Source organism: Octopus bimaculoides, chromosome Z, assembly GCF_046866305.1.
Source record: "Octopus bimaculoides isolate indiv1 chromosome Z, ASM4686630v1, whole genome shotgun sequence".
Lineage (NCBI taxonomy): Eukaryota > Metazoa > Mollusca > Cephalopoda > Octopoda > Octopodidae > Octopus > Octopus bimaculoides.
This window is the reverse complement of record NC_142944.1, coordinates 48,478,484-48,491,736: the sequence shown is the minus strand read 5'-3', so window position 1 is coordinate 48,491,736 and position 13,253 is coordinate 48,478,484. Positions and strand designations below refer to the sequence as shown.

Here is a 13,253-nt window from a genome sequence, read left to right as displayed (position 1 = left end):
CTCTGTTTGTTTTTTTCGTTGTTCAAAAAAAAGTTTGTTTTCTGTTTTTTTTTTGATGTCCTGTACCCATGTATGCATGTATATATACATATATATGTAGGTATGTTCGTATATGTATGTATGTATATATGCATATATTTATATATTATTTATATTATTATATGATCGAACGCCATGCATCCTTTTCCAAATAAGTTTTATCTTAATAATTACGATGCGCACACTTATTCTATCTCTTTTCTGTCTATCTCTCTCTCTTGTTCTTCTTCCTTTCTGTTTTTCTCTCCCACCCTTTCCCTATTTTTCACCTCTCACCTTCACCGTCTTCTCTCTCACTCCTCCTCCTGGACTCTCTCGTTGCTCACACGTGACCAACGGCCATTCTTTCTTCCGCTTCCTTCCTAAAGAAAAGACGTGCTTTTATCTGTCTCTTCTCAAAGCTCATTTTTCCAGCGTTCACCACTTCACATCGTCTTGGCTTAACAGCCCTTACTGTTTGTTTTTACTGTTTTGTTCTCACTGTCCTGTTTGTTGTTACCACTTTCACCCTTCACAGAAAATCCCAAATTTTATTTAATTTGCTTTACGGAAAGGACTGTTTTAACGAAGTCGCATCTTACGTCCTTATCTTCGAAACGCAGAGTAGATAAAACAGGAGACAACTGATGAAGCGAATGTTCTTTATGTTGCTCTGTTTGTTTGCTTTTTTGTTGTTCAAAAAAAAAAGTTCGTTTTCTATGTTTTTATTTTTTATGTTCTCGTTTCTCATTCTGTCTACATTTTTTTCATGTCTTGTACTCATATATGCATGTATATATACATATATATGTAGGTATGTACATATATGTATGTATATATGCATATATTTATATTATATATATATATATATATATATATATATATATGCAGTAGGAGCATTGATAGTCCTGTTCGTAAACTATGTAACCAGGATACTATATGTTGATATGTATATATATGCATGGCAGGTGTGGATATTTTATGTATATAATGGACAAATTCCTCCCATCTCCATGGAAAAAAAAATAAAATATATAAATGAAAAATGAAAAGAAAAATTAAATGAAATCTTTATCTTTGCCCAATATTTGCCAAAATCTCTCTATTTTATTTTTCTTTTTCCAATACCCGAACCTCTCCACCAACCACCTTCATCTGAAGATATTTTCAACGATAAATCCTCCTTGCCCCTACCAACATTCATCTCATTCTTCTCTACTCCTATTTTTTCTTTCTCTTTAAGCTTCAATCACAAAAGCTAAGAGAGAAATTTATTATTTAACTGTATTTTAAATTTTTTTTTTTTTTTTTTTGACAATATTTCATTTTGAATTAACTTCCTGCTCATCATTTTATTATTATTATTATTATTATTATTATTATTATTATTATTAATTATTATTATTATTATTATCATCGCACCTTCACAGAATTCTCCCGAAATTCAGATGATTGTAGAGTTGATATATATACACTCATTGTCTGGTATTCAGAGGAAAACACAAGAAAGAAGAAAAATATTCTTTATATATATATATATATATATATATATATATATATGTATATACTGGTTGAATAAATGTATAATATATGTATATATATGTGTATTGTTTGTCTATCGAAAAGAAAGATAAAGACAAATAATGATTCTGAAGAAACAAAGAATCGAAGAAAAGAAAGAAAACAATAGAAAAAGTTCAGAAGAAAATATATTTGGGGAAAAATAGTAAAGGAACTTCCTATTTTTAGAAAAGCTATCATGAATATTTACATTTGGCTATATTTTGGCGCTTTAAACACAATATCAAATAGTAGCCAGTCAAAAGAACTTTGATTTAAAATTGGGTTTTTCTTCTTTCTTTTTTTTTTTTTCTTAAATAATAAAAAAAAAAGTCTTTTTTAAAAAAATATTTTTATCACAAGTTATGGTTAGTTTCATAATTAATAATTAACATTTGATGACACTACTGGAATTTAATGAAGAAGTGTTAATATTCCAGCATTCCAGAAGCTGGTCCCTGTGTTAAGAGCAGATGCTAGATGCAGTTTTTAAAATGCATAGGATACCACTTTTATATATATATATATATATATATATATATATATATATATATATATATGTATATATATATATATATATATATATATATATATATATATATATTCATATGTGTGTTCATTTGTTTTGTTTTTTTATTCGTTTTTGTTTGTTCTTCATGTTTGAATTATTATAATAATGCTTCTTTAAGTTACTTCTCTATTTTCTCTACCAAGATAATGGAATTAATCAACTTTCTAACTCTCACACACACAAACACACACGTACGCACCTACACACTTATAGTCCATTTGGGATAATACATCATGACGTCAAGTATTTGTTGTTAGCTAATGATGATAAGCAATCATCAGACAAGACTCAACCAGTTACTAAACTATCCATGTCTTATATATGCTGCGCGTATGTGGAACTTCGTGTATTGTTGCATCTTGAGTTGAAAATAAAAGGTTGTAAGGGGCATAAATGTGGAGGCGCAATGGCCCAGTGGTTAGGGCAGCGGACTCGCGGTCATAGGATCGCGGTTTTGATTCCCAGACCGGGCGTTGTGAGTGTTTATTGAGCGAAAACACCTAAAGCTCCACGAGGCTCCGGCAGGGGATGGTGGTGAACCCTGCTGTACTCTTTCACCACAACTTTCTCTCACTCTTACTTCCTGTTTCTGTTGTGCCTGTAATTCAAAGGGTCAGCCTTGTCACACTCTGTGTCACACTGAATATCCCCCGAGAACTACGTTAAGGGTACACGTGTCTGTGGAGTGCTCAGCCACTTGCACGTTAATTTCACGAGCAGGCTGTTCCATTGATCGTATCAACTGGAACCCTCGACGTCGTAAGCGACAGAGTGCCAACACACAAGGGGCATAAAGCATTATATGTTAATACTGTATGGGAGTTATTTCTTTTGGTTGGTTAAGAATATAGTTGAAAGTCTTTAAGAATATAGACAAGGTAAAGAACAAAAAAGGTACATGAAGTATTACTGGAACTAATTGGGATCTAATTATATGAAATAAAATATTAGAAGTCAAAATTGAAAATGTAACATTTCTAACTTTTTAACTTTGTATATTTATTCCATACCTTCTTATTTCTCCATCCTCCATTCATATTTTATATACATTATTATCTTTTTTATTTTTTACTTGTTTTTTGTCATTGGGCTGTGGCCATGCTGGGGCATCACCTTGAATTTTAGTTAAGCAAATCACCCCCAGTACTTATGATTGTTTTCTAAGCCCAGTACTTATTGTGGCAGTCATTTTTAGTGAACTGCTAAGTTACAGAAACATAAATGCACCAGCAGTGGTGGGGGATACACACACTCACACACACTTTATAGGCTTCTTTCAGTTTCTGCTTACCAAATCTACTCACAAAGTTTTGGTTTTACGATAGGTTATACCCTGGAAACTTTCTTAAGACACCAGATACCAGAAACTCTCACTCTGACAATACACTTAAATATGTATGTATGTGTATATATATATGTATATATATAGATAGATAGATACTGGTTGAGTTTTGTCACTTGATATTTTTTATCTACCATGAAACTTGAAGTTACAAAGCATTATCTCTAATGAACTCTATTAATTACAAATATATATATATATATATTTCCCTCTACTATTTTATTGAATGCTCTTTTTTTTTTGTTTCTGTACACCTTATTTTAATGTTTATGTGTGTGTGTGTATATACACACACACACACACCCACACCAAAATACACACACATACACACACACACACACATATATACATATACACAAAACCATCCTTGACAATCTTTGAACTCCTCCAGTTAATGAAAATAAAAATATGAAAATTAAAGAAAAAAAAACAATATGAAACAAAATAATATTTTGGATAATTGACATCTAAAACTGTATTATTCCTGTTTTAAGGATCAGTTCTGAACAAAAACAATGGAAGAAAAAAGAAAACTACCGTAACAGTGTGCCATTGGCACTCTTCTACCAAAATCCATATTAGTTAATTTTTTTATATATTCTCCCATTCCTTTCTTTGTCTAAAAAGTAATATTTTATTTCGGTTTAATAGTTCCATATGTATTGGAACTCTTAACTTCATTTCCAGTGGAAAAGGTTATCATTATTTTTTTTTTGTTATTGTTTTTACTTTTTGTTATTGTTTTTTTTTTCTCTCTCTCTTCTTGAAATAATAAAAAAAAAAAATGAAGAGCATAAATAAATTTCTATGTTTCTCATTTTTGTAAGATTGAAATTGTACTGAAGAAAGCTTTTTGAAGCACTCTTAGTAAATATCTTTATCACGAAAACTTGAAATAATTTGCCAAAGCTTATAAGGAAAATGTTATAGTAAAAAGAAAAAAAAACAAACAAAAAGAAACATTATTCTTCTTTATTATTATTATTTTGTTTAAAACAAATATTTTCAATTTCAAACATGCTATCTTGTTGAGAAAGATAAATCTATAAAATGCGATGTGACCTCATCAGGAACCTGTTCTTTGTTGGTTATCAGTTAATTAATTTTATACTATTTTTAACCTTAACACCTTGTTTCAGCTAAATTCTCATTTTCAAAGCAAAAGAAAAGAAAGCATCCTCGTTAATTACCTAACAACTGAGCATTCCTTGTGTGTGTGTGTGTGCGTGCGTGCGTGCGTGCGTGCGTGCGTGTCTGTATGCGTGTGTGTGTGTCTGTTTAAATATATATTTGCATGCACATGCACACAGAAAAAGAAGAGTATTGATGACAAAGCACCCCTAGGGTACACCTGAGATGATAGTGTTAGTTGCAGATACCAAGTTTGGTGCATGATGCAGAGGATCAGAGAAACAAGATTCATGAAGCTGATAGGGGTTTTCTCATTCTCTCTCTCTCTATATATATATATATATATATTAATATATAGTATTAGGGAAAAGAACCAAGGTCTATGAACTCATCGATGAAAATCCAGTCACATATAGAAAAAATTTATAATTAAAAGTACAATAAATAAGTATAATATAATACAAAGTAAATATAAGATCAAGATAATAAAATGACTACACGTGTTTCATAACCAATTTTCAAATATATATATATATGGAATAACATAAATGTCAAATGACAAGAATGAGTGCTCAACACTGCATTGGTGGATAAAATTTCTTTATTTGTGTATTAAGGCTACCATTGGTTTTATGTTCAGAAAAATATCTTAATTTTTCAAGCCGATCACTTGGAGGAATGGTGTTCATCTCCATATATATGTGTGTGTGTATCTTTAATCTTTTACTTGATTCACTTATTGGACTATGACCATGTTGGGGTACTAACTTGAAAGGTTTTAATTGAACAAATTGACCCTAGTACTTAAGTCTGGTACTTATTCTATTGATCTCGTTTGCTGAATAGCTAAGTTATGGGGATTTAAACAAACGAACATCACTTGTTAAGCAGTGATGGGGAGGACAAGATAAAACTCACTCAACACACACATATATATTCAATGGACTTCCACACAGTTTCAATCTACCAAATTCACCAAACAGGACTTGGTGAGTCTGTGGCTATAAATGAAGACGCTTTCCCATGGTGCCATGCCATGAGACTGAACCCAACACTTCATGGTTGCAAAGAGAGCATCTTAAGCACATAACCATGCTTGCACTTACAAGATCAGATTGGTGCCTGGTGCAACCTTCTGACTCACCAGTCCTCAGTCAAACCGTCCAACCCATGCCAGCATAGAAAGCAGACGTTAAACGACGATGACGATGATGATGTATGTCAGTATAAAGAAATTAAATTGACAAGTGAATAAGAAATTATGCCATGAACTCAATTAGCTTACAGTTGATCCTGCTATAAGATGCAATGCACTCATAGTTGAGAGCTTGTGTATCACCCTACAGCTTCAATAATGAGTGCATTGCATCTTATAGCAGAAACATTGGTAAGTCAATGAATCTCTTTACAATTTCTTATTACTTTCTCATTTTAATTTCTTATTACTTCTCTCTACTCAACTGATGCTTTATTCTGAAGCATGTTTATACTGAGTTCTAACCCCACATTATTAGTATCACTATGGCTATGAAGAATTTATATATATATAGATATATAGATATATAGATAGATAGATAGATAGATAGATAGGGTGATAAATTGAATATTAATTCAATTTAGAACCAAGTGGCCTAGCATATAAAAAAAAATCTGTAAATTCATAAAAAAAATTGTATTACATGTGTATAATGGATGACCACTAGGTGGACATCCAATATGCTAGAAAGAGGTCATCAACGACCCAACCACAAAGAAAAATAATGTTCTCCAGAAAAATTTCGCAAAACACCAGAACAGGACAAAATGAGAAATATACAGAATAAAGAATTATCTATGGACTGCTGCAGTTTCGAACATTAACATTTTACTTACGTAACAACATCCGTGATCTCATCAGCATAGACGTTCTAGAATCAATATAATTTGCAGAACTATACACGAATTGTCTTCATGAAATAAGATTTGCATATAGTTCTATCGATTACATTGGGGCTATTTTTCAAGTTGCCTCAGCCCCGGCACACAAAATTCCGGAAACAGTTCTGCAAAGAATAATTCACTGCAGTATATGTTGCCGGCTGGAGAACATAACTATTTAAATTATTATTTATATAGATAGGGTGATAAATTGAATATTAATTCAATTTAAAACCAAGTGGCCTAGCATATAAAAAAAATTTGAAAATTCAGAAAAAATTGTGTTACATGTGTATAAGGGATGACCACTAGGTGGACATCCAATATGCTAGAAAGAGGTCATCGACAACCCAACCATTATTTTTCTTGTGGTTAGGTCATTGATGACCTCTTTCTAACATATTGGATGTCCACCTAGTGGTCATCCCTTATACATGTATATATATATATATATATATAAATGTATGTATATATTATCAACTAGTTGTCTATAAGTCGGACAAAAAGCACACACACTACCAGAGGAATTAAGAAGTTATACTTTCTTTGTTGAGCAGTCTGTTCTTGGATGTGGCATATAACCAGTTTGGCAATATTGACAACTCTTCAAACATTTTTATATATATATGTGGGTGTGGGTGTGTACATCCACCAAATCTAATGACCAAGTGATTACTAGTGACAAATGCTAAACTACTACAAGATTTTTCTTTTCTTTTTTTTTTCAGGATAAAGCTGCATGCACACACACCCACACACACACACACATCAGACTCACTCTCTTATGCCTACAATAATATTACTAGTGGCAAGATAAAATCAAGATAGTTGAGGTTGTATAAGAAAGCAAAAGACTGCCAAATTTGGCTGAAGGGATTCCCAGTCTCCATATTACCATCTCATCTAGTATATAGCCCAGGATGTGCAACATCCTACTAGATGTTTGACCTGAATCATAGCTTCCCATCATAGTATGATGGTATGTTGCTACCTATACCAGTTTCTCCCACCAACTTTTAAGCTGTGCAAATAAAGATCACTTATTTTTTTCACGCATCATTTAGATGAGATGTGAACCTACCATTAACAACTTACAAACACACGAGTTCATGTGCATTGTACATGCTTTGGGATAAAACTTTATTGAGTCCATATGCTCTTTACTGATCTTGTTTTCCATCACATCATTAAACATCCTTTTTTATGAAAGGTTTGACAGAAACTTCTGAGTCACAGGGCTGCACTAAGCTGTAATGTCTGATTTGGCATGGATTCCACAGCCGGACGCCCTTCCCAATGCCAACTACTTTTTTTAATTTTTTTTATTACAGAGTATATTTTTTATAAATCGTTGCTACTCACCTTCACTTTTTTGTCATCAGTTACAAACACCAAATCTGTCGTTCACAGCTCAATGAAAATAAATTCATTCGTGTATTAGAACAACTTATAGTACATTTGTTGACATTTGCAGAGCTTGGGTAAGCTACATTTAAATAAATGACATCACATGAAACAGCATTGATTAATATGAATCTGTATAAAGTCATAGTTGACATGTTTGAGTGTATGTTAACATGATAAGACCTTTCACTGTGGAAGCAGATACAGACACCTATATATAAAGATAGATAGATACATAGATAGACTTCCATATATCTTGGACACAGTCTCACTATATGTCATCTTGAGTGAGTTTTGTCTATTATTACCTTGGACAAACCAATATCCACTGTGAGTGAATTTGGTGGAATGAAACCAAAAGAAGCTTGTTCAATGTATGTGTGTGTCTCTCTGTCTTAACATTACTTGTTTACAAGGGTGACCCTCATACAGGTGGTTTCATTTCTTTCCAATCTTTCATGAAAAGATATCTGATTATGGGGGAAATATTAAGTTGCTTGGGAACAAGTAAAAGCTTGAGACTGAGATAGTATCCAAGCCATGCAGACTTGAGGAAAATTGAGATAAAACAATGTTGATGATGTACTATATGAATCCTGTTGTGTGTGTGTTTATGATCAGCATTTGCACAGTTTTTACCCCCCCCCCCCCCCCAAACAAATTCCATAGACGAGGTATTGGTGAAACCAAAGGTTGTAAAAGAAGATGCCTTAATAAGATCCAATTGAGATTGTGTTACAAAGTGAACACATATATACAGCATTATCAACTTTATATATATATATAAATATATTAAATGTAAACTGAAAACAGAACACAAAGGATATCGTGGTACACGTGTTTCAAGCTTTATACACAAACTGTCATTACATCAGTGTATATTGTTGATATAAAGGATGGTTTAAAGCTATCTTCAGCCACAAACATTTTCAGTCCCAAGATTACATCAGAAAGAAAGGGAGTATTCACAAAAACAAAACAACAGACGAAGACAGGTGGTGTAGAAAACAAACAGATGTATTAGCATAATGCTTGGGAATTGAAAAAGTCTTTAACGTTTCGAGCCTACGCTCTTCGGCAGAAAGGAACAAGGAGAGAAAAAATGTGTGTAGTGGTCAGCGATCTATCATGGCGAATGCTGGATGAATGTTTCAGAAATCATCTCTAGCAGACTCACATGTCGGGGCTGCTCTTGATTTGCTGCAGCAGACAGAAAAGCTAATGCTGACCTGTGATGGACAGCTGTCAATATATGTATATATGTGTGTGTACTAGTTATGATTACATATACCATAACTAGTAGTACTGCTTAGTACAGTGGCCAGCTAACTACTATATAGGAAGCTGACTGGATAGTGATAATCTACATGAACTCATACAGCAGTAGTTCTACATCTTAATGTACACCAAATGCATATACACACACACATGTGGGAAGACAAATGAAAGAATGTGACACTCAATACTTATAGTAGGAGTTGGGTTTACATTTGATAACAGCTTGACTCAGCACCAAATGATTTAATGATACTTGGATCATGGGACACTTCCATCTCATCAGAAATCAGGAACATGCTCACACACACATACACTTATTTCTTTTTTTTTTTTTTTTTTTTTTTTTTTTTTTTTTTTTTTTTTAGTATTTTGCATCATATTCAGAAATAACAGCATCATTGGTTACAGATCTCCAATGGATCAATCACTGGTTCAGTGGAATTTTCTTTACACGAATGGCAAAGATTGCCTGCAACTTAAATGTCAAACATTCTTATTATAGTTTCGATCACCAAATTCTGCTCAAATGTTATTGTGCATACCAGATAATACACACCTAACATCCTATGCAGAGAGCTCAAACCATACTGGGTAGTGAATTTCTCATCCACTGGACCAAACTTGCATACATCCATGCATATATATATATATATATATATATATATGAGGGTGTACCTAAAACAAACCGGAATTTTGCAATAGTATTTTATTCGCTTAGTTTTACATGTTTACACTTTTGTTGCCTTCAAAGTATTCTCCATTTGAAGCAATTCATTGGTCCAGGCATGCTTTCCATTATTTGAAGCAGTCCTGGAACTCTTGTGAAGCAATGCCTTTTAATGCCTCCGTTGGTTTTTACTTCACCTCCTCCACAAATTCTGTAGCACCAGCTTTCATCACCAGAGATGACCTTCGAAAAAAAGGCCCAAATCAACTTTCAGCTGTTCTTTCTGTTCACAACACACATTCAGTTGTGACTGCTTTTGATCTTTGAGAAAGTGAGGCACAAATTTTGCTGCAACTCCTTTTATTCACAATTCCTCGCTCAAACTTCATTGGCAGAAGCTTCAAGACACACCAGACATATCAAAAAGTTTGGCAGTTGTTCAGTGACGGTCCTCCAACATCAGTTCATGAATTTTCATGTTTTCATTCATCCAGGAGATCGACAGTTGTCCTGAACGAAGTTGGTTTCCAAGCAACAAGTGACCATTCTTAAAGTGTGCAAACCCTCATAGGCTGTTTGAAGCATGACAACTGTTTAGGCTGCTCTTTTTCCCCACCAGCAGAAAACAGAATTTCACAGAAGCACACTGTTCCTTCATTTCAGCCATCACAAAAATCAACGAATGGGTGAAGCCCTGCAAAACAAAGACGCACCACGTGGCTGTACGACTTCGCGCAATGATGCCGCTCGTGAAGTGGCTTCTCTTGGAAGAAACCTGAACTGCAATGGGCTTGTTCCACAGAGAACATTTCCAATTACTTTTTGGTATCTCCTCACATATATAAAAGTGAATTTAAAATATACCTATAAATGAAACAAAAGTGTATATGTGTGTGTATATATATATATATATATGAAATAAAGATGTATGTATATATTTATATATGAATGACAAGGACCTTTTTGTGTGCACAGTCTGTGACAGACCATGTCTGTCCTTGGCTGGCCTCAAATCTCACCTGCGAACCCATGGAAAACAAACCTCATCCAGCTATTCTGATTATATGTCTGTGCACACGTTTGAATGTGGTGTGTGCCAGAGGGTTTGCAAATCCAATGGGGGTCTTAAAAGACATGTTAGGATCCACAATGAGCAGAACTTACTTGCAGGTATTGGTAGTGCAAATCAGAGGTGCAATCTGTGTGGGTGTTTTTTCAAAACACTGTCTGGTTTAAAAAGCCACATCAGACGCCATGAAAGGGCTAAGGTGTAGGTGCAGGAGGTGGTTAAACTCTGTTTAAGGAGTAGACAACCACCATACCATATATATATAATGTATGTGTGTATATGTACAGTAAACAAAAAAAGGAAGAACAGACAATTGGTATCAGTTTAGAGCATGGAATTTATATATCTAAACATAATTGTAGAGAGGAGGCACAATAGCCCAGTGGTTAGGGCAGTGGACTCGCAGTCAGAGGATCGCGGTTTCAATTCCCAGCCTGGGCGTTGTGTGTGTTTATTGAGTGAAAACACCTAAAGCTCCACGAGGCTCTGGCAGGGGGTGGTGGTGACCCCTGTTGTACTCTTTTGCCCCAACTTTCTCTCACTGTTTCTTCCTGCTTCTTGAGTAACGCTGCAATGGAGTGGCGTCCCGTCCAGCTGGGGGAACACATACGTCATAGAAACCGAGAAACTGGGCCCATGAGCCTGGCTAGGCTTTAAAAAAGGGCGCATAAAAAAAAAATTGTAGAGAAGAATAGAATGTATCAGAAATAAGAGAGTTTTCTTATATGGTTCAAATGTACAGAAAACAAAAGACGAAGGCAGGTGAGGAAACAACAAGCAGGTGTATTAGTTTGATGCTCAGGAAGACTGGAACAGTTTTTAACGTTTTGAGCATACACTGTTCAACGGAAAGGGTTGAAAGGGAAAAAAGAAAAATCAGAGAGAAAAAGGTGTGTAGGATTCAACATGATCCCAGCTGTGTACTCTTGAAGCACATCTTGAAGCACTCCAAAGTTGTATGTAGATGATATATTTGTTTGAGATATGCATAAGGGTTGAAAAATACAGGAAGATATTTCTTCCAGAGTAATTACATATCAAAACTGGAGATTGGGAAAAAAAGTATTTTTGATATTATTTTTTCACCATTACATTTGTTTCATTTGCTAATAGGAGTTACAAAATTTGTACATGTTAGATAAACTTGTAAGATACTTCCTATTAGAAATTCTTCAAAGAATCAATAATTATTTGATTCTTTATCTAAAGAATTTCTTATAGGAGATATCTTACATCCTTCTCCTACATATACAATCTTGTAACTCCTATTAGCAAACAAAACAAGTGTAATGGTGAATAAATAACACCTAAATCTTCTCTCTATCATCTTTGATATATATATGCATACAAATGTGTGTGTGTATAATATACATATATATATATATATATATTACTCAATTGAAGAAAGCTCCGAATGACCCATGCTTGTTTTTTCCTGCCCTTTTTTGTATTGTCTGTCTGGATGTTTTGTTGTCACCTGATGCATTCTTGTTCCATTTTTTGTTTTCCTTTTTATATATACATATAGTGGTGTATGTACACTTTTGGTCTCTTATATCTAAGTACATATATATGTATATATTTATATATATATATATATATATATATATATATATATATATATATATATATATATATATATATATATATATAAATTCTGTACGACTCTCTTATTCTTTCTTTCAGCCCCTTCACACGTATTTCATTCTTTCCACTTTTCTTTTTCTCACTCCCCCTCTCTCACATTTCTTGTCTTCCATTCCTTCATTCTCACTTTCCCTCCTCTTTTACCTCACTCTCTCCTTTACCTTTCTCTTTCTCTCTTTTTCTCGTCCCCCCTAATTCTTCTATCCCTCTGCCTTTACCTCTCTCTTCTCCTTCCACGTAACTGGTCTTCTGCCAAACCTGACTTTTCTTTCTTGTTTCGACTACCATCTGTGTAGCATCTCTTATGTTCCTTCCCATGCCTGTCATCTCTTATGTCCCTGCCATAAGGCTTCACTTCCACACACGCCAGTTTAATTTAATTCGTCCTTAGTCGAAAGACATCTGTTGTCTGTATTTGTATTTGTGTACCATTTCTCCGTTTTTTTCATCCTTGTTTTCCTATACATTCACTTGCTTTCTTCCAAGAAATCTAGTGCTCTTAGCTTAGATTTTCTTGGGGCTGGCCAGATTGGAGCAGTCTTGAGTATAACCGACTGAAACTGCTGAGAAAATCTAGAACTTGACTGAAGATAGAAAACTCTGAATGACCCGTCCTTGTTTTTTCCTGTCCTTTTTTGTATCGTCAAAC

At 33.9% G+C, this 13,253-nt stretch overlaps 1 protein-coding gene across 12 annotated transcripts in view; it reads left to right on the top strand.

Annotated features, from left to right (window-relative positions):
• LOC106875156 (uncharacterized) overlaps nt 1–4,570 on the top strand; it is a 416,143-nt gene extending 411,573 nt beyond the window's left edge. For all 12 annotated transcript variants that reach the window (XM_089365264.1, XM_089365262.1, XM_089365259.1 and 9 more), the window contains one exon: nt 1–4,570. This exon is cut by the window's left edge and continues 6,761 nt beyond it. The gene's annotated coding sequence lies outside the window, so the exon portion shown is untranslated.
• The last annotated feature ends 8,683 nt before the right edge of the window (nt 4,571–13,253 follow it).